Source organism: Macaca thibetana, chromosome 11, assembly GCF_024542745.1.
Source record: "Macaca thibetana thibetana isolate TM-01 chromosome 11, ASM2454274v1, whole genome shotgun sequence".
NCBI classification, from domain to species: Eukaryota; Metazoa; Chordata; class Mammalia; order Primates; family Cercopithecidae; genus Macaca; species Macaca thibetana.
The window spans coordinates 96,538,360-96,557,763 of record NC_065588.1 but is presented as its reverse complement, the minus strand read 5'-3'; the positions used below and the strand labels follow the sequence as shown (position 1 = coordinate 96,557,763).

The 19,404-nt window shown below is 45.5% G+C and overlaps 1 long non-coding RNA gene across 1 annotated transcript; it reads left to right on the top strand.

Annotated features, from left to right (window-relative positions):
• The first annotated feature begins 14 nt into the window (after positions 1-14).
• On the top strand, positions 15-19,399 carry LOC126931697 (uncharacterized). Its single transcript, XR_007717902.1, has 3 exons — positions 15-236; positions 784-900; positions 19,312-19,399. It is a non-coding gene; the product is annotated as an uncharacterized LOC126931697 (long non-coding RNA).
• Positions 19,400-19,404: the final 5 nt, after the last annotated feature.

Genomic DNA, 19,404 nt, shown 5'->3' with positions numbered 1-19,404 from the left:
AGCCCGGGGCGGGTCCCGCGCGGGAACCAGCGCGACTGCGCGGCTACCGCAGCCGCCGGTTCGTGTTGGACGCGCGCCGCTGCTGCCTCTGCTACTTCAAGAACCCCCACCACCCGCTGCCCCTCGGCCACCTGGACATAGCGGAAGCCTGCTTCAGCTACCAGGGCGCCGACGAGGCGGTGGAGCAGCCTGCGCACTTCCAGTTGCACAGCGCGGGAGTCGCCAAGGTGCTTGAGGTAGGACCGCGCGCCCTGCAACCGCCTGGGCGCTTCTGTCGGCGCCCCCTGCCTCGCCTGCGGGCCTGCCCCATCCACCCTCGTTTCTCCAAGGCCTCCTCGCACCCTGCCCACGTCGGCCTGCCTTTCCCCACTTCTCCACATCCCGTCCATGGTCCTATCTCCTCCCCTCTACCTGGGTTTAGGCCAGTGTGGCTGGGGCTACCCAGCCCTGTCTCCTTCTTCAGACACTTTGACCCATTTTCTCCCTCTGCGCCTTCCCTCTGGCCCCTCTCTAGTGTCCTCTCACCCCCAGCATCCCATGGATGTCCAGTGCAGCCCGCCCAAGCATTCATAACCGTAGGTTTCTGCCCCCGGGGCCTCCTTTAGAACTCTGCTAGGACCTTGATACATCAGTTAACCGCTCTGCGCTTCAGCCTCCTCTAAAATGGGGTAGCAGTAGTATCTATATCATGGGGTGTTGAGATTAAACTAATTATACTCTAAACTGCTCAGTAAATATTAGTACATTTATTTTATTTTTATTTATTTGTTCTTTTTGCGATAGGATCTCGCTCTGTTGCCCAGACTGGAGTGCAGTGGTGTGATCTCAGCTAACTGCAGCCTCGATGCCTGAGCTCAAGTGATCCTCCCACCTCAGCCTCCCAAGTAGTTGGGACCACAGGTGCGGGCCCATGCCTGGCTAATTAAAAAAAAAAATTTTGTGTGTGTGGAGATGGGGGGGTCTTGCTATGTTGCTCAGGCTAGTTTCGAACTCCTGAACTCAAACCATCCTCCCCACCCAGCTTCCCAGGATTCCAGACGTGAGCCACAGTGCATTTAGCACTATAGACAAAAAGAGTCAGAAATGGCAGGGCCCTTAGAGATATTCCACTACATTTCCTCCCAGAGTGTGCAGGGCTGCTCCAGCTAAGGTCACACAGCCAGTAAGTGGCAGAGCCTTTTTTCTTGCTCCTTGTTTTGTCCAGAAGAGGTGGGAGGAGGTCACTTCAGCCAGTTAGGCCTTGCTCCTTTGAGGTTCTTTTAATCCTCCAGCGAAGAGACATAATGGGAAAAATAATGTAGAAGCGAGAGAGTAGAGTCAGGAGTCCTGGTGCTGAGAGGCCTCCCCTTTCCTTGGGAGTCCTTAGTGGGCCAGACTCTGTCACCTCCTAGGGGTCCAGGTCTGGAGGGATCTGGGCCCAGGTCTGGAGCCCAGTATCCTTTCTCCAGGCTGTGCTCCCTGCCTGGTTCCAGTGAACCTCTATCTTCACTCTCACTCTTCTGCATGGCAGGCTCGGCTTTCTCTAGGGCAGCAGGTTTGGGCTGGGATGTGTGAAAGCACTCACTCTCAAAGCTGGCCACGTGGAGAGCAGAGTAGGCAGGCTCTTGGCCTTGTGAGCACAGGACTGTTCCTCCGACCTCCAGAGCTGCTAACAGCTGGAGCTGCCCCCAGAGATGTTCTCAGAGCTTTGTCGACTCAGCTTTTGCCAATTCAAGCAGGATCTGATTCCCATGTTCTCTCGGGCTCCTCTGTCCTGTCTGTAAGTGGGCGCAGACAGCCTATTTCCCTGAAGGAAGCCAACTAGGTTTGCAGTCCTACTCAGGCTTACTTTGTGCCTGTATAAACTTGGGAATGACCCCAGTGGAGGACCTTTGCCAAAGGTAGAGGCTCTTCCTCAGTGTATACATGGACTGTTCCCATGTCAGGTGAATTTCCTATGGGATGTTTGTTAACAAAGAAAATAGAGTGTCATGTTTCAGATTTTTCTCAGATGACTGTAGAGCCCTATATCAATTTTTTCTTTAAAAAGAAAATCTGAATCTACATAAATGGGGTTACAATGCATATTGTCAAGAGGATGGCTTTAGACTTGGATGGACTTGAACTTGAAGCAGGAGTCCGCTGCTCACACGTATTGGACAAGTTTCACCACGTCCCAGTTCGTCTTTGGTCTAATGGGAATCTCACCTTCCTCATTAGTGGTGGTGAGGATTCTGGAGAATGTTATGGAAATGGCTGGCACATTTTCCATAGTGGTATGGAAAATAGTAGGCACTACATGGCATATAAAACATCAAGCGGTGTCTTTGGCCAAATATGTGGTATATTCATATAATGGAATATTCTGTGGTAGTAAACAGGAACTAGAGCTATAGGTGTCAATGTGGATTACTCTCACAAACATAAAATAGAGCAAGAAATAAGTTACAGACTGATTCTGTTCAGAATGATACCATTTATAGAGAGGTTAAGAAGATCATGTAAAATAGTGCTACAGATCATATTATATACTGTGTCAGGAGGGGAAGAGATGCAAGGGGGTGATGAGCTCTGCTTTCTACGTGGTGGTTGCCTCTGATGGGAAGAGGAGGGATGTGATTGGGAATGGCTGCCTTGGGGCTGGTGCCTTGTGGCTTCCACTGTTGTTTTGCAGTGTTTTATTTCTTGGACTGGGTGGTAGGTGTATCAGTGTTGGTTGTATTATGCTATCCATCTTTTTTTTTTTTTTTTTTTTGAGACAGGGTTTTGCTCTTGCTGCCTAGACTGGAGTGTAATGGCATGATCTCGGCTCACTGCAACCTCCGCCTCCTGGGTTCAAATGATTCTCCTGCCTCAGCTTCCCAAGTAGCTGGGATTACAGGCGTGCGCCATCACGCCTGGCTAATGTATCTTTAGTAGACACGGGGTTTCACCATGGTGATCAGGCTGGTCTCAAACTGCTGACCTTTGGTGATCCACCCGCCTCGGCCTCCCAAAGTGCTCGGATTACAGGCATGAGCCACTGTGCCTGGCCGCTATCCATCTTTTTATAGGTTCAGAATGTTTCTTTTTTTTTTAAGAAAAGGAAATGTTTTCCTTTGGGTTGCTGACAATGGAGGAATATTTGACATGTAAAATTAAATTGGTCACAGAATAAGATAGTACCTAAGGCCTCGAGTGTTGGCTATATACAACAGTGGAAATGGAAACACAGGCAAGGCTTTCCAAAAGAAGGGAGCAGGGCTTTAGAGTAGAGGTGTTTTTTGTTTGTTTGTTTGTTTTGAGACATTGTTTCGCTCTTGTTGCCCAGAGCTAGAGTGCAATGGTGTGATCTCAGTTCACCGCAACCTCCGTCTCCCAGGTTCAAGCAATTCTCCTGCCTCAGCCTCCCGAGTAGCTGGGATTGCAGGTGTGCGCCACCATGCCCCGCTAATTTTGTACATTTAGTAGAGATGGGGTTTCTCTATGTTGGTAAGGCTGGTCTCAAACTCCCAACCTCAGGTGATCTGCATGCCTTGGCCTCCCAAAGTGCTGGGATTACAGACATAAGCCATTGTGCCCGGCCAGGGGTCTGTTTTAAGAAAGATAAATTTCGTTGTACCATTACTTCTTTTGAGCTCTAGGAGTAAAAACTTCATGGTGGTAAATACCACCATAAAGTGGAAATTACTGATTTATCTTCCTTTTCGTCTTTCAGATCCAAGAACAGATTGCCATAAGCCTTAATGTTTCACTTTAGGGCTGCCCAGCCATAGAGGAGACCCTGATTTCTAAGGATTTTTAAGTTAGGATTTTAAGTTAGGATTTAGCCCTGCTTAGACTTCAGCTGAGCTGAAGTCTTTTCAAATACCATTTGAATTTTTTTTACAAATACCTTTTTTTTTTTTTTTTTTTGAGACGGAGTCTCGCTCTGTCACCCAGGCTGGAGTGCAGTGGCCGGATCTCAGCTCACTGCAAGCTCCGCCTCCCGGGTTCACGCCATTCTCCGGCCTCAGCCTCCCGAGTAGCTGGGACTACAGGCGCCCGCCACCTCGCCCGCCTAGTTTTTTGTATTTCTTAATAGAGACGGGGTTTCACCGTGTTAGCCAGGATGGACTTGATCTCCTGACCTCGTGATCCGCCCGTCTCGGCCTCTCAAAGTGCTGGGATTACAGGCTTGAGCCACCGCGCCCGGCCAGAAATACCATTTTTACAAATACCATTTATTTTCACATAGGGTTAAAAAGTAAAGAAAAATCAGCCGTTTTCTTATTCTATTATTATACATTTTTCTCATTTTGAAGCATCTTTGAGCCTTCTCTGGAGAAGCTGTGGTTTTGTTGGGCTTTTCCAAAATGTTTTACTATGTGAGTCTTAATGAAAGCTGATACAAGAATTTCTTGGTAAACTCCTCTATTCTGAAACTTAGGGATCTGATCTGGTGTCTTCTTTTACAGATGAGGTAATAGAGGCTAGAAAGGGTATGTAATTTTGCTGATGTCGTGAAGCTAGACTCACACCCTCCAGGAACAGTGAATGTCCAAATCGTGGAGTATCTAGTTGTATTGTCTGGTCTGACAAATCTACTTTTTTTGACTTTGGATATTAATTGTCTTGGATCAGATAAGGTATAGTAGTCTTTCCTTTTACTGTGTTTGATAGCTGTCCGTTTTGGACAGTGAGTATCACCAGGAACATTTTACTGCCCAGTTCTTAACCAGCATGCATAGTACCTTTTACTGGATGTATCTGGAAACTGTTGTAAGGGCCTAGCAGAGACTGATGCTTCCTGTATGTGTCTCTCTCTCTGTGTAAGGGTACTGGAGGCTTCTCGTGGAGCTTTACTGGAATCTGAGGCACTTAGGGGAAGGACAACCAGCATGTGATTGACTGAGAGTGAAGCTTAAACAGCCTTGCTCTTCCAGATGTCTGCAGTCTTTGGAGCAAGAGAGTGTCATCAGTCAGCCAGCAAATGATTTCTTCCCTCTGCTCCCTTCTTGTAGGTGCTTGGTGCTCAAATGGACATGTGTGTTGGTTTCCGAGCCACATGTAACTGAATAGTTATGTACACCTATTCTTAACCCAATTTTGTGGGAATGCACATTCCCTGTTGTTGAAATTACTGTTAATGACAAACATTTATTGGCTTGTTAATCAGAGTGTGTTCAGTACAAAATAGATGTGGTGAACCAGCCTTCTTTGCTGTATGGTTCTCTTAAGCTGTTCTACCCTGGGGCATCTGCTCAGTCTTGAAGCATTATTTAACTCTTTAAGTTATGGGGACTTAACTCTTCAAGGCTTTCCCATTAGGAAGTTCCTTCAAGGCAAGTCCAGTATTGTGCTTGTGATACCACAATGGCATTCCATCTTCCACTGCCTCTCACACAGTCCTCATTGCAGGGGAGTCCCCATCCTATTTCCTACCCGCCAGAGGGTGAGCTCCCTAAGGACTATTTGTATCCTCAGTTCATGCAACAGTATCTGGCACAAAGGAGGCTTGCTATAGACTAGTGTCTGTGTTTGTATTCCTGAAAAAATGCATATGTTGAAGCTCCAACTCCCAATGTGATGATATTTAGAGGTGGGGCCTTTGGGAGGTAATTAGGTCATGAGGGTGGAGCCTTCATGAATGGTATTAGTGCCCTTACAAAAGTGACCCTGGAGAGATGATCTCCCTTCTCCACCTATGCGGATACAGCAAAAAGGCATTCCTTTGCAAACCAGGAAGAGGGCCCTTGCCAGGAACCAAATTGACCAGCACCTTGATTTTGGACATTCTAGTCTTCAGAACTGAGGAATAAATTTGTGTTTTTTAAGCCACTCAGTCTGTGGTGTTTTTGTTATAGTAGCCTAAACTGACTAAGGTATGGTGCCCAGGGAGACACTTGTCAAATGAATGAATAGAAAATGCTTACCCAGTAAGCACTGGTTTTGGTGACCCTTTAGAACTGATCAGCCAGAACTCCCAAATGTACAGATGTATTATATGCCATTCTTGCCTCATGTCATAGAGGTGGTGGCCATTCAGTAAATACCCACTGAATAGAACAGATATTAGGAATCCAAAAGGGGGTTATGACTCACCCTTCCCCAGAGGAGAGAGTTTACTTACAGTCAGTTCTGTATTTTCAGGTCTCTTGTATTTCATGCCCATAGTCAGGACTTCGAGGACACTGTTACAGCAGGAGCAAACTATTTATATAAATGGCCACATAGTATTTTGGTTTTGCGCACTCTGCCATCTCTGTCACTATTCTGCTGTAGTAGTACAGAAACAACCATAGAATGAGTATATCTGCATTCTGATTTTTTAGTTATGTACCCTGAAATTTGGATCTCATGTAATTTTCACATTTCACAAAATATTCTTTTAATTGTTTTCAGCCACTTAAAATTGTTAGCTGGGCACAGATCCTCACTCTTATAACCCCAGCACTTTGGGAGGCCAAAGTGGGAGGATCACTTGAGCCCAAGAGATCAAGACCAACCTGGGCAACAAAGTGAGACCCCATCTCTGCAAAAATGTAAAAACTTCCAGATGTGGGAGCAAATGTCTGTAGTCCCAGCTACTTGGGAGGCTGAGGCAGGAGGATTGCTTGATCCCAAGAGGTAGAGATTGTAGTGAGCTGTGTTCGTACCACTGTACTCCAGCCTGGGTGACAGGCTGTTTTTTGTTTGTTTTCTGTTTCAAAAAAACAAAATAGCAAAATAACAATGTTGAAACGATTCTTGGCTTGTAGATTATACAGAAATAGGCAGAGGCTGGAAATGACCCCAGGCTGTAGTTCACTGACTTGCATTCTAGGAAGGCCTTGGGAGCTTCCCACTCACTCACTCACTCACTCACTGTGTGTGCTTAGGCACTGGGGACATGACTGGACAAGACAGTCCCTGTCCTTGTGGAACTGTCAGTATCCAGGGGACAGATATTAATAAAATATAGCAAACACCAACCAGTGCTAGGAAGTTTGAAAGGAAACAGATGCAGTGCATGTATAGTTCAGGATCTTGATCTGGTTTAGGGGTTGGGGAGGGCTAGGAAAAACTTTCCTGAAGAAGCAACATTCGAGCTGAGACACAAAGGATGAATTGGTGTTGACTGGGGGGCGTGGAGAGGGGGAGTAAAGTGTTCTAGGGAGAGGAAGTGGCATAAGCAGAGGCCTTTAGGTGGGGGTGCTGGTTGCATGTGGGACTCAAGGAATGCCTGGTGGCAGCTAGGGGTGAAGGGGACATAGCCTTTGGAAGAGGCAGGCCTTGGGCCAGGGCAGGATTTTGGTCTTTGCCCTAAGAGCTATAGAGTCAGTGAAGAGTTTTAAGCAGAGTTTGACAAATAGTTTTTTTTTCTTTCTTCTCCCAAATTGATCGTCTGTTTATTTGGGCTGCTGTGATAAAATACCATAGACAAGGTAGCTTATGAAAAACATAAATTTATTTCTCATAGTCCTGGAGGCTGGGAAGTCCAAGATGAAGGCACCAGCAGATCTGGTGTCTGATGGGGGCTCACTCTCTGTTTTAGAGATGATGCCTTCTAGTGGTGTTCTCATAGCAGAAGCGACAGACAAGTTCCCTCTGAGGCCTCCATCGATGTATATATGTATGTATGTATCTAGCTACCTAGCTAGCTAAGTGTATTTTTCTCCCGAAATCCCTTTTACCACTCTGGCCTCTTTTATAAGGACCCTGATCTCGTTCCAGAGGGCTCTGCCCTCATGACTTAATCACTTCCCACAAGGCTTCACTCTTAATACAGTTATCTTGGGGACTGGGTCTCAACATAGGAATTTTGCAGGGACACAGACATTCAGACGGTGGCACTGATGGTTTCGTCATGCCTAGTATTTTTATTTAACTAGGTGGGAGGATTATCTTGTTTGTGTATGAAGGGTTGAAGTATTTATATGTTATGTACTGGCAAACAGAATTAAAAGTAGACAAATGCAAAACTGAACCTATTTGGAGCTGTTGCTCCTTAATTGTTTCTGAGTCGGGGGTGCTGTGATGGATGAAGCTCGCTTTGGCAGGTGTGTGTGGCTGGGGCCAGCCCCGCCCTGGTGGACTTCCTTTCCTGAAGCATTCCTAACGGCCCCAGCATTGACTTCTCTCCTGCTGCACTTGCTTTGCTCGTATGTACATTGCCAGTTTCCTTCCCCCATGGAGATAATGAATTCTTGAGAAATGGAAGGAGGGGTCGGATGCATTCGGGGTGGAGGTGTACCAGCTCCCACCTCACTGAGGCATCTGATGGGAGTAGACAGGTCTCCTTGGTCAGACGCTTTTACCTTTGAGTCTCTGGGGTGCAGACTTCCCACCTCCAGTCAGAACAAAATACAAATAGTAACACCCCCTTCCTCTAAAGAAAGAAAAGGACCCTGCCATTGTATCTCAGATTGGGAGAGGGAAAGGCATTTTCATTAGCAATTTTTGGTTCTGGTATTTATGTAGTGGGGTCTTAATGACATTTGATTGAGTGTATAGTATCAGGCCAGCCCTCAGGTGGATTTCCTTTGCTTTCACAGAGTGAATGCATTGTGGAAATGGTAAAGTAAGTAGTCATGACTAGTTAGTGGCTTCTAACTAGTGTTCTGTGAAATACTCTGCCCGGAGTGCTCAGTTCAGTAAACATCCTGAGCACTTGGATGTGTGACACCATGTGAGGGGCAAGAAGCTGAGAGGATCTCTAGGGAGACTGTGGCTTTCATGATTGTCCAGTAGGCAGTAGCTCACCAGCCAGCACAGGAGGCCCTCAGTCGGCTAGAGATTCAGGATGGTTTTGCTCCCTGATCTAGTCTTTGAGCATCTGCTGTTGTGTCCTATTACAGCATCACTTCCCAGGAGGAGATTTTGTCAGTGTAGTTCACTACTGTGCCTTTCATGCTTAGAGGATGCCAGATGCTTGTTGCCTAATGCATGCTTGAAGCCCTCATATCCTCTTGGAGTGTGTGTGTCTGTGTGTCTGTGTGTGCGTGCATGTGTGTGTGTGTCTGTGTGTGTGTGCGTGTGTGTGTGTGTAAGTAAGCCTTTCTCCCTCTGGATTGGTGACAGTGTTGTTAAGGTTATAAATCAGAAATGCCTAGCACACTGCTTGACTCATTGTAAGTACTCAGTACATGGTGGCTACACAATCCAGGCCTGCTGGCATTGTTGCCACTGTCGCCACTCTGACTCTTTTGAGCCAATAGGTGAAGTGGGTCTCCACTCCCTTGAGTCAGGTGGACAGGGTGCCTTTCTCAAGGACAGGTGCGAGGGCTGAGATGGCCGGGAAGGTGTGCTCGTCCTTCCAGGCCTGCCTCCCATAGGTCTTCTGTGGGCCCTGCAGTTGGCCTGCTCTGACTCTTAGTTTTTGCTTCCCTCTTGACCCATTCAGGCCTGGTAGAAAGAGTTATCTGTGAGCATGGCGGTGGGTCCCGATAATCTATTATGGTTTTAGTGTCTAGGACTGTCGTGACAGTGACTCATCTCTTTAGCCCCCGTTTGCAGCGAGGGCCCAGCCCAGCCCAAAGCAGGCACCCAGATGTTTGGTGAATTGGGGCAAGTTTTTCCTGTCCAGGAGCCATAATGTACTATTTGTAGTTTTCCTCATTGGAAGGCATGGCTCTGTCTGCCAAGAAAGACAAGGCATGTAGTCACCATGCTGCTGCCTCACATTGATATTTATAAGCCAGGTCTTCTGGAGAAGGAAGCAGGAAGGAAGGCGACTTGCTTTTGGGCCCATAGAGTTTCAGTAGTTGTGGGAAGTTGGCTGGGCTGTGTGTGTGTTGCTGCACTGGTGCCTGGTCTTCTTTGATAGCTCTCAGGAGCATGAGGTTGTGCTTAGCAGTTATGTCCCATCAGTCCTCTTGGTCTCAATCAGTTCACATGCTCCCAGGGGCCCATGTATCAGAAGGGCTGCTGTTGCATGATGCTGTCCATGGAAATCACTGCGGTCATGAGAGGAGCAGTGGCTTCGGCCTGTAGACTCAGAGACCTTTCACTATGACTCAGCATGGGAAGCTGAAGCTCAGAGAACTTCAGCCTGTCTCATCCAGGGCCACCAAGGGAACAATTGGGCCATGTCTCCTGTTGTATTTAGAGTTGGAGGCTGAGAAGAGGTGCCTGTCTGCCTTCTCTGCTGGTCCTGGGTCTACCTGTTGCAGGGACCCAGTTCTAAGGGACCTGAATCAATTCAATCTACTGCCTCAGCCTTTCAGAGGCTTCTCATTGCTTTAGGCCAAAGGCTGTGCTGCTGAACATGGCCTTCAGGGTCCCATGGGGTCTGACCCCTGTCATTTCCTCTGTTGCAGGCCCACTTGACTTCTTTCACTTCTTCAGATATATCATCTTCCCATCAGGCCCTGCCTCAGTCCCTTTGCAGGGAAGGCTCTCTCTTCTCTGGTTACTTCTGTTCATTCTTCAGAGAAGCCTTCCCTGTACCTCCCACTCCTCACTGCCGTGCTTCTCCTTCACAGCCCTTACCGCTGCCTGTAGTTACTGTATTTCTTTGTGTACTCATCTGTGGTCCAGCTCCCTTGCAAGACTGGGAGCTCCATGGGGCAGGGACTCTGTCTGTCTTGTCTCTGGTTTACCCCAGCGCCTCATGCAGCCTGGCACATGGTGGGTGTCCAGCATCGACTTGAGGAAGAGTGATGAGAGAAGGCTCCAGACCCTTCCAGGAGCGGAGTTGCTCTACTGCTCCTGCTCCTGCTGCCTGGGGCTCATCGTCCTCTGCCCTGCACACCCGTGGCAGGGGGGTCTGCCCACACCCACCTGCCTTTGTGCCACACTCCCTTCCCTAGCAAGACGATGGTTCCTCTCAGCACTGTCTTTTTTGTTTGGCCTCCTGATGAGAGGTGAAGCCAGCTGGACTTCCTGGGTCAAGTGGGGACTTGGAGAACTTTTCTGTCTAGCTAGAGGATTGTAAATGCACCAATCAGTGCTCTGTGTCTAGCTACAGTATTGTAAATGCACCAATCAGCACTCTGTAAAAATGCACCAATCAGTGCTCTGTGTCTAGCTAAAGGATTGTAAAGGCACCAATCAGCACTCTGCAAAATGGATCAATCAGCACTCTGTAAAATGGACCAATCAGCAGGACGTGGGTGGGGACGAATAAGGGAATAAAAGCTGGCCACCCCAGCCAGCAGTGGCAACCTGCTCGGGTCCCCTTCCACGCTATGGAAGCTTTGTTCTTTCACTCTTCACAATAAATCTTGCTGTTGCTCACTGTTTGGGTCCATGCCACCTTTAAGAGCTGTAACACGCACTGCAAAGGTTTGTGGCTTCCTTCTTGAAGTCAGCGAGACTAAGAACCCAGCGAAAGGAACCAATTCTGGACACACTGGGAAAGACGTTACCTTCGGACACAGTGTTGTTCACTTTTTTGACTGGGATCAGACAGCAGATAATACACATGTTTGTATGTAAATGTATACTGTCAGTGTGTACATAAAACCGAAAGAAAAATGTCACTACCACGTATAGTAAAGCTAAGTACTATTTTCTCTTTTAATACTAAAGAAAATGCTTGTCCCCTCAAAATTGATTTCATATCTTCTTAATTTGATATCCCTGGCTACCAGTGGGTTACCACTCAAGTTTAGAGAAGCCCATTCTGCAGGACTGCTTGGCTGTGCAGCTGGTGCTGCCTCCCTCCCTGCTGCATCTTCCTCTCCCTGCCACTGTGGGATGGGGCTGAGGTTGTTCCCTTGGGTAAGAGGCTGTCCCTCCCTGCCTTCAGCAGTTTGAAGGATTCTCAGGAAGACAGGCAGGCAAGGCCTGTGAGTCCTCTGCCTCAGGTGCCATAGGGTGCAGTTCAAGGCTGCACCCAGCATGTCACAGCCTCCCTGGGTGCACCAGGAAGAAATCACTTATTCTTTGTGGTGTGGGTTTTGGAAGAGGCTAGTGATGGTTTTGCTGTGAAGATGAGTTTTGACTTAAAGGGCTTGAGAGATGGAGAGGGACTGGCCAAAGGGAAATGCAAGTTCAAAGACACCGTGCAGAGGCAAGGAAGTCAGAACAGGGTGTGTCTCACAAGTGGCGTGGGTTCTCTTGCCGGGTGCATAGGGTGCTTAAGGGGGTGAGGATAGAAGAGGAGCTGAGGAGGCCAGGGAGTCCAGGGTGAAGGGATAGGGGTGTCTGCCCTTTGGGCAGTAGGGAACCAGTGGAGCTGTACCTGTCTGAAAGTTCTACAACAAGAGTATTGTTTCTTAGATGTTTGGTTTATTTGAGGCCGTGCATGTTTTATTAGGTGTTTGCTCCAATGTGTTAGAATTGGAAGGATGATGTACTCATCTGTCCAGGTAAATGTCTAGAGTATTTTGGAAAGGATCTTTCTGATGACACCCTCCCAGATCCTCAGGATCAAAAGACATCATATCAGAAGTAAATATAATCTAACTTTGGACATTAATGCTCCAAACTTGAATGCCAACTGAAGCCTGGACCACAGCAGAAAGCAGCCTCTCAAAGTCCTTGGTTTGAAGGGCAATAGCTTATTAGAGAGTGGTTGTATTAATTTGCTCTGACTGCTGTAACAAGTTACCATAAACTTGATGGCTTAGAACAACACATATTTATTCTCTGATAGTTTGGGAGTCCAGAAGTTCAAAATCAGCTTCACTAGGCCTAAGTTCAAGTGTCGACAGGACTGGTTTCTTTGGAGGCTCCAAGGCAGAGTCGGTTCCCGGCCTCTTCCAGCTTCTGGTGGCTGCTGGCATTCCTTGGCCTATGGCTGGCTTGCTGTAATCTCTGCTTCCCTGGCCACATCGCCGTCTCCTCTTCTGCAGTTGAATCTAGGCCCACTCCTGAGATAACAGCGTTAATCTATTCATGAGGACTGAGCCTTCATGGGCTAATCACCTCTTAATGGTTCCACCTCTTAATACCGTCACAATGACAATTACATTTCAACATGAGCTTTGGAGGGGATGTTCAAACGTCCATAGCAAGTGACCTCTGGCTTGCAGGCCTGCCACCTGACAGGTTCCCTATTTGGCCTGCCTTCTTAGTTGTGTCTTTATATTTCATTGTAAAAGGCATGCATGTGTATAAAAAGAAAAATCAACCATTGCTGGAAAAATCAACCAAGGGTGCACAATTAAAAGTGAAAGTCCTTCTAAGTCCACTTCCCAGAAGTCACCACTAGAACTGAAACTGGTTATGTATGTGCCCTGAAATTTGCTTAGTGTATATGTGATCTACACAGAGGGATCATACAGTATCCACTGTTTTAGTGTGTAGCTATTTCAGTGACTTAGAATTCCACTCACTCTTCCCTCAAACATGGTTTCTCTATATTTACCATGTCATGAGGCCCACTTGCACCAAAGCTGTGCTCTTACCTGCAGGTGAGTCAGGAGGGGTTAGCAATGGTGGGGAGTGTAGGGCTCCTTGCCATGCCCCTTTGAGCTGGGACATTTTATTAGGCACTGATCTGGAATGTCTTAACTTGTTAGTCTTTATTAGAGCTCTTGTTCTAACAGAGTTCAGTTATATGAATGTGCCCTAATTTAACCAGTTTCCTAGCCATGGACATCTGCTTGTTTCTACTTTTTTGTCATTTCAAATAGCATTTTTCTGGTATCCTTGTGTGTATATATATCTCTCTGGGTTCTTGTGAGAGTGTATTTGAGGAATTAATTTGTGGAGGAGGAAATACTGAGTCAACTTTATTGGGATGGCTACAGAGGAAACCCCCCCAACCACCTCCTCCCTGCACCCCCAACCTTTGTTTCCCTCAACAGGGCTTGTAGTCTGGAGGAAGGAAGGGAGCTGGCAGCAGTGGTAGCCTGCCTCCCTCCTATGCACAAAGTCCCGGCAAGTGCAAACCCTCTGCTTTGGCCGTGGCATCCCACTGCTGAAGAGGTTGTGGTGTTGCCTAAAACATGGCTGTGCACGCAGTTTGTGGAGGGGTTAACTCGGAAGAGATTTGATGGAACATTTCCCAACAATTCTGTCAACTCATAAATTCTAGCTGGTTAACAGAATTCAAACGCGTGTCAAAAAAATGCATGTCAAAAAAATGCATGTCAAAAAAATGATAACTGTTTTAGTTAAGACATTTTTAAACTGTTCCAACTTCCATCTGAAATATGTAAGCTTAGAAAGTGGTTTTCTTTTTAGGCCGGGCGCGGTGGCTCAAGCCTGTAATCCCAGCACTTTGGGAGGCCGAGACGGGCGGATCACAAGGTCAGGAGATCGAGACCATCCTGGCTAACATGGTGAAACCCCGTCTCTACTAAAAATACAAAAAACTAGCCGGGCGAGGTGGCGGGCGCCTGTAGTCCCAGCTACTCGGGAGGCTGAGGCAGGAGAATGGTGTAAACCCGGGAGGCGGAGCTTGCAGTGAGCTGAGATCCGGCCACTGCACTCCAGCCTGGGCGACAGAGCGAGACTCCGTCTCAAAAAAAAAAAAAAAAAAAAGAAAGTGGTTTTCTTAATGATGACACAGATAGCTGGTATTTGTTTAAAAAAAGCTCCGGCTGAACACAGCCCCTACCAAGGTGCTCTTTTGCTGGTTGGCGGCACTTTCCACTTCAGAGCAGCTGAGTGTTTATAGGTGGGCACCTGGCACAATGCCTGGGAGAACACAGAAGGCCTCTCAAAGATCTGTCAAATGAGATTGGGATCTTTAACCAGCAGGTACTGCCATAGAACAGACTCTAACACCAGCTTCAAAACACCCTCCATTTAAACCAGCTGTGAGCTCCTCAGTTACAGTGCACAGGCAGGACACATGTTTACCACCGAGGCCTCTGTGGGCCAGAGCAGACAGGGGGAGTGTGTCTGAAAAGTCTGCCCCCTAATGACCTCCCTGTTGCACAGTCCCAGAATTGGGTTTCGCCACATAAGAGCAAAAACAGGAATTGGCTATATAGTGTTTCAGCTTTAGGAGGCTTTCACTTTGAGCCTGATTCCATTTCTCTGTTACCCAGGGCTTGGCAAGTGGCACCGCACCCCGAGCAAGGCTGTCCCTCAGCTGCAGGTTAGAGCACAGCTTTGTGTGAGTCGGCTTGTGACAGGCTGGAAACACAGAGCCATGGTGGGAGGAAGGAGTGTGTGTGGCAGTTCTAAGTCATTGAAATTGCTGTTCTTTCTCCACAGGCCATGTGGGGTGTCCCTGCTCTTACTCCTCTTTCCTGCATTCATCCTTTAGGAACCAGAGCTAAGGAGCACAGTTTGATGGCTAGGGCAAATGGCAAGGAGAATTGAATTCCTAAAATTGATGGTGGTAGTAGTGGCATACCACCTAAGAGAAGGCTGTTGTGAGATCCTTGCCATAGGCAGGGCCACTGAAACGTCATGGTACACTGAGTCCAGTGGTGTGTCAAAAAAAACGAGGAAAAGTATAGCAAGCATTTGTGAGAGTTTTCTTCCTGAGCAGCTGTTTTGAAATAGCTTTCTCTAAACTTTTATAATTTTTTAATAATTTTTATAAAATCAGACTTTATACAGTATCTTGCTCATTGGGTTACATGGGAATTGACTAGAATCCTTTTATGCAGTTTTCTATGAAAATGTGTGGCACAATGCCAGGCTCTGGAAGAGACTTAGGAAATAAATAGCACGTGCAAGATGCTTTACGTTGTTGACCAGCTCCCTCTTGGTCCTAAGTAAATAAGCTATGAGAAAGTGAATATGAGTTCTAAACAGTGACTCTTTGTTAAAGCGGTTAGCAAAAGGTTATACATTCACATGTTGTAACAGTGTGATGAGAACATAAGTGTGTTACATAACTTCTCTGCATTCTTCTGAGTGTTTAAAGTACAAGTAAAAAGGAAAAACGATATGCTTTAAAAAACACATTGAGGGGTGCGGCGCAGTGGCTCATGCCTATAATCCCAGCACTTTGGGAGGCCAAGGCAGGAGGATCATGAGGTCAGGAGTTTGAGACCAGCCTGGCCAACATGGCGAAACCCTGTCTCTACTAGAAATACAAAAATTAGCTGGGCGTGGTGGCAGGCGCCTGTAATCCCAGCTACTGGGGAGGCTGAGGCTGGAGAATCACTTGAACCTAGGAGGTGGAGGTTGCAGTGAGCCAAGATCGCACCATTTCACTCCAACCTGGGCAACAAGCCTGAAACTCCATCTCAAAAAGAAAAAAAAAAATTGAGAAATTACTATTTTACATGAGAATATCATCTGCCTGATTCAAACTAGCGATGAAACCACCTTTTCCCTCCTTACCTTTAATCTTCCTCAGAAAACACCATATTATACATTTCTTCCTTTTCCGTATTTATTTGCATGTTTATTTTAATAACTTCATTGAGGTATAATTTACCTCCAGTAAGTTCACTTATTTTAGGTGAATAGGCTGATGAATTTTAGAAATTATACAGAGTGATGTAAACACCTCCATAATCAAGATAAGTAGAACATTTCCATCACCTTTAAAAATGCCTTCACGCTCTTTTGCAGTTGATCCCTTCCCTTAATCCCCGGCCCTGGGCAACCTCTGATCTGCTTTCTGTCACTATAGCTTTGTGTCACTACAAAAAATTTTATATAAATGGAATCCTACTCTGTGTAGTCTCCTGTGTGTTTTCTTTCATTTAACCTTTTGGAGACTTATTTATATTGTTTGGTGTTTTCGTATTTCATCTCTTTTATTGCTGAGTAGTATTCAGTAAGTATGGCTCTATGAAGTAAGAGAATATAAGCATATGTGTATGTGTAGGTGGTTCATGTGAGCATGTTCTCTTCCTCACCACTCCACTTACTGACTGCTCAAATGAATTAATTTAAGATGACTCTTCATCTTTTGACAGTTTAACTTTTAAAATTTGACTATTCCTTTATTTCTTTTGCAAGTTAAGGTTATACTTACAACTTTAAATATTATTTATATTAAGCAATTTAGTTATCATGTGCCTTGATACCGTTTTCTTCATGATTCTTGTGCTTGAAGTTTGTTGAGCTTCTTTGATCTGTGAGTTTCTAGTTTTCATCAAATTTGGAAAATTTTTTGGTCATTATTTCTTCACATACTTTTATTCCATTTCCTCCCTTTCTCCTCTCCTTCAGTGACTGGCTCGTTGGTCCATCCTTCCTTCCTTCCTTCCCTTGTTTCTTTTGTCTTTTTTCTGTTTCATTTTAGGTCATTTCTATTGCAGGGTCATCAAATTCACTAGTCTTTCCTTCTACAATGTCTAGTCTGCTCTTATTCCCATTTAGCATATTTTTCACCACAGGCATTATAGTTTTATCTTTGGAAATTTGATTTAAATCTGTTGTTTAAAAAATATCTTCCATGTCTCTTAAGATGTTCATTCTTTTTTTCTAGCTCCGAGAACAGGAAGAATACAGTTAGAACTTTTAGAGTCCCTGTCTGCTAATGTTATCATTTGTTGTTTCTGGCCTGTTTCTGTTGACTGATTTTTCTCCTCATTATGTGATGTACTTCTCACTTCTCACATGCCTGGTCATTTTTAAAATTGGATACCAGCTATTGTGAATTTTACCTTTTTGTGTGCTGGATTTTTTGGTATTGCTATAAATATCCTTGAGCTTTGTTCTTGGATGTATTAAGTTACTCAGAAACAGTTTGATCCTTTTGAAGTTTGCTTTTAAGCTTTACTAGGTAAGATGAGAGCAGGCGTTAGGGATGCTGTCGGTAGCTTTTCTGAGTACTCTTTCTGATGCCCTGTGAATTATGAGGTTTTCCACTCTGACTGGTGAGATTAGGCACTATGTCCGGTCCTGTGTGAGGCTCTGGGATTGTTTCCTTTGCTTCTCTCATGGGGTTCTTTCCCTGTTGTCAGTTTTCTCACATGCAAGCCCTGATCAGTACTCAGTTGAAGATTTGGGGTACCATCTAAGATCTCTGCAACACTACCTCTGTGCAGCCCCTGTCTCTTTATTACCCTGCTCTGTGAGCTGCAACTGCCTTGAGACTCCTCAGTCTATCTTCTCAGCTCAAAGAGATGCTGGGCTCCTCCTGGGTGCCCCTTGCCTGCACCCTGGCCTGGAAACTGTCCCCGGACAGTAAGGTGGGCTTACCTCGTTGGCTTTCCCTCTCTCAGGATCACTGTCCTTTGCTGCCTGACGGCCAATGACCGAAAACCACAGTTTCTATACTTTTTTCAGTTCTTTTGTTTTCTTGGCGGAAGGTAAATGTAGTTCCTGTTATTCCATCTTCACTGGAAACGGAAATCCCAACCTAGTTTTTAAAACTTTTAATGAAATATTTTTAGCACTCAGGCAAGTGTATTGATTATGCAGATAGCCATGACTCGTTTTTATAGTTTTGTCATTTTTCCACTGCATTTTTAAAAACAAAGTATTACAGATACAATTAAAATCCTCTTTTTTTTTTCCAGACAGAGTCTCACCCTGTTGCCCAGGCTGGAGTGCATTGGTGCAATCTCGGCTCACTGCAGTCTCCATCTCCCGAGTTCAAGCAATTCTCCCGTCTCAGCCTCCCTAGTAGCTGGGATTATAGGCATGTGCCACCACACATGGTTAATTTTTGTATTTTCAGTAGAGATGGGATTTCACCATGTTGGCCAGGCTGGTCTCAAACTCCTGATCTCAAGTGATCTTCCCACCTCAGCCTCCCAAAGTGATGGGATTACAGACGTGAGCCACCATGCCCAGCCAAATCCTCTCTTCTTAATCCTATTCTTCTTTCCCTTTACAGAGGTAGCCAATATTCTGTATTTGATTATTGTCATTCATGTGTGGATTTAAAAAAATAGTTTTACTACATATGTATGTATCTATAAATAGTCTCTATTAACAGTATTATCTGAAGACATAAAACAGTATTATGCTGTACCTATAATTCTTCCATTTTCTTTCACTTTTCATTCAGCATTTAAAAAATATTTATCCCTATGACACGGATAGCTTTAGCTGAAATGTACATTCCACAAGAACAAGAATCTTGCTGTGTTTTGTTCACTAGGATATTCCAAGCATCTAGATATTGTCTGGCGTATTATAGGGTCAATCAACATTTGTTGAATGAATGAGTGCTGTATCGTACTTGACTATATGAGTATGCCACAGTGTATTCTCCTGTTGATGAATGCTTAGGTTGTTGTACCATTTTTTTTTTTTTTTTTGTAATATGAACAGTGCTACGGTGAATGTTCTGGTTTGTGTCTCCTTGTGCACGTATGTAAGGATTTCTTTTTGGAAATACTGGGTGTTAGGGGCAGGCACCTCTCCAACTTAGCAGTACCTTGCTGAGTTACCCTCCATGGTAATATTATCAATTTATACTCCCACCAGCAGTGTATAAGAATCCCAGTTTCTCCATATTCTCACCAACATTTGATACTATCAGATATTTTGATTTTTGCCAATCCTATATACATAAGATTATGTTTTGTTTTACTTTTTGTTAATAACACATATCATTTTTCTTAATAGAAATTTGATGTATTCTTTCCGTCCTGGGAATGGACATAATGATAGTCGGAGGACTGTGTTTTATACCAATGAAGAGTGGGAATTTCTAGACCC